General features: G+C 44.5%; 1 pseudogene; it reads right to left on the reverse strand.

The window, feature by feature from the left end:
• Positions 1 to 229: 229 nt before the first annotated feature.
• On the reverse strand, positions 230 to 760 carry LOC123833253 (annotated as a pseudogene).
• Positions 761 to 2974: the final 2214 nt, after the last annotated feature.

Below are 2974 nucleotides of genomic sequence, written 5' to 3' on the forward strand. Positions count from 1 at the left end.
CATCTTTTTTGGGCCTTAGTCTATCTCTGGCCCTATTTCCATGATCCACGCTGCTCCACTTAAATCTACTTCAGATTGATAATTTTATAATCAGAGTGTATGTGGTTTGCAGAAGAATTTTACTTCTTCTCACTACAATTGCTCAAAATTTAGGTACTAGAGTACATTAAATGACTTGTCAATTTCCGAACTTACTATTCCTCTCTGCAGTCCTTGCCATTTTTTTTAATGCTCCAGTCAATGAAAGGGAAACTTTATTGAGGCCCCAGGGTCACAGGGATTAGGCAGAAGACTGCCCTATAGGCCAGAGGAGGTGATGGAGGGGCCTTATTTAACCTTCTTCTTGGGGCACAGGTTGTTGGTGTGGCCACACTTCTTCTTGGCAGCAGTTGACAGCGCGGGGGTGCAGGTGGGCCTAACACTTGGGGCAGATCATCTTGTCACAGTTGTACTTCTGGGCGAGCTGGCGGAGGGAGGGCTCAATGATGCCACCACGCAGACGAAGCACCAAGTGCAGGGTAGACTCTTTCTGAATGTTGTAGTCTGAGAGAGTGCAGCCATCCTCCAGCTGTTTGCTCCCAAAAAACAGTCGCTGCTAGTCAGGTGGGATGCCCTCCTTGTCTTGAATTTTAGCTTTGACATTCTCAATGGTGTCACTGGGCTCAACCTCAAGGGTGATGGTCTTGCCAGTCAGGGTCTTGACAAAGATCTGCATCTCTGTGTCTGCTGGGGAGGCCGCACGGACGCCACAACCAATGCACTCCGACGCCTCATTCCGGTCCTTGCCTTTGCATGTGGAATTCCTCCGTCTGAAATTCCACCTTAACTTTCCTGTCTAACAAACTTTTACATGACTTTCCAGACCCAGTTCAAATGCAATAACCACCCTGAGCCTCCCAGCTAATCCATGCTTCCTCTGTGCTACCAAAACACCTTCTGTATCATTGGTACTGAATAGTAATTATTTGCACATATGTTTTTTTCTCCCATTACATGTGAGTCCCTTGAAAGAAGGGTGTTTATCATTTCTACATTTTTAGGAAGAAAGAGATCCTGGCACATAACAGGTGAAGGTGATCAAGAAATAATTGGGGAGGCTGGCTGGGTGGTTCAGTTGATTGGAGCATTGCCCCATACACCAAAATGTTGCAGGTTCAATTCCAGGTCAGGGCACATACCTAGGTTGTCGGTTCAATCACTGGTCGGGGTGTGTCTGAGAGCCAGCTGATCAGTGTTTCTCTCTGTGTCTCTCTTCCTTCCTCGCTCTCTAAAGGCAATAAACATGTCCTAGAATGAGGATTAAAAAATGATTGGGGAATAATTTGGGCAGCTTTTTACTTAATCCATCTGTATTTCTATTTGCTAGTTATTTCCATCCTTTTTGCTATTATACAAATATGTGTAACACAGGAAATACTAAGGGTATGTTTATTCTACCACGTCAGTGCTAATGACTTTTACAAAATATCTGTGAATGCCTTCTACACAACTATCTTCTGAGACAATAGTGGAGAGGGTTTTCTAGAATTTATCAATCTGGATGAAAACCCCAATTTTGCTGTTTAACAGTCTCATACTAATGACTCACAGGTAAACACACAAAAACTCATGTGATCCCAGCCGAAGTCAGGAGGAGCAGAAATCCACACCATACCTTGTTAAGAGCCTCTGGGTTATTATACATGTCATTCCTGGATGCTCTGTGCTTTCAGCTTGCAAATAGCTCACCACTTTGAAAATGTTTACAGTTCTAAGACCGAGCCACTGCACACAGCTCTCCAGCTTTCCAGTACGTGGGGCACAGCGGAAAAACTGTCAAAATAGCAGAATGACAGCCTGGAGCTCTGCCACCCAGAGGTTTGGGTCATGCAGACAGACTCACAGAAATAGATGACTAGACATGGAAGAAAAGCTTGCTTTTGATTTTTGCTTTCTAAATTCAGCATTTGGGCAAAGCAGCAAAAATCAGGTTCTATCAGGTTCACTCTTGGCAGACCGGGGTTCTGCAGTTCTGCACTACTTCATGTGGCTTTCTTTCTTTCCCAGGATAATGTCACCTTGGAGACAGGCTCTCATCCTGATTCGGCAGCACAATTTTTGCCTATAAGAATATGAATCAGGCTCTGTGTCTTCCTTACATTTATCTTTGTTTTGGATTATTGGATGCTGAATCCACGCCTTGGCCACTTTATCCCTCCACTGTTCTATCTGTTCTTGATAAGAATGCAGTCAAAAGTAGACAGGCTATGAGTTATGTTGTTAATAATACTGGCCTGTCTACATTGTTTTCTCTCTCTCCTTGTTTACTGGTTGATCTTATATTCCCAGTCACTAGGTCGAATTATAACTTGTAGTTTTGAGGGGCTTTTACAACTTTTCTCTCAGGCTGTCCTCTCACCTCTGATGGAATGCTTCCGGACAGGGGACTAACTATTGACAAAGGTGACACAGCCTATGATATGTTGCTGGCTTTGGAGGCAGAAGATCTAGGCTTGAGTCTCAATGCTATGATTACCTATTATATGTTTTTGCCCTCTCTAAATCTAAGTTTTCTGATTTGTGAAATGGGACTAATAAAATACCCAATTTAGGCCAAAGATCAGCTAGGATAGCACATGGCCACCATGTTAGCAAGGAGCAAGGTGGGGCTGGGATGCTGCTCAAACCCATCACCCCTGACTCACCGAGGAAGGCAAGCCCCAGAAGGGCAATCTAATGTATCTGTGAGGAGCACAGAGGTACCGGGGCTGAGATGTCCCGTCAGGCTAGGGTTGGGGGTGGGGTTCAGGGAGCGAGGAGATCCCTTTCTCAGTGGCTGCTTAGAAAGCAGGAGGCAATATCACACAAGTGTTGAAAGGAGGGCTTACCTTTTGGACCTGCCATTTAACTATTTGTGTGTGGACAACTTATTCAATGTTTTTATGCCCTATTTCCTTCATATGTGAGTTGAAAGAATACAGCCCATTTGTGGAGT

Source organism: Phyllostomus hastatus, unplaced genomic scaffold (genome assembly GCF_019186645.2).
Source record: "Phyllostomus hastatus isolate PE091 unplaced genomic scaffold, TTU_PhHast_1.1 phas_scaffold_21, whole genome shotgun sequence".
Classification (NCBI taxonomy): domain Eukaryota; kingdom Metazoa; phylum Chordata; class Mammalia; order Chiroptera; family Phyllostomidae; genus Phyllostomus; species Phyllostomus hastatus.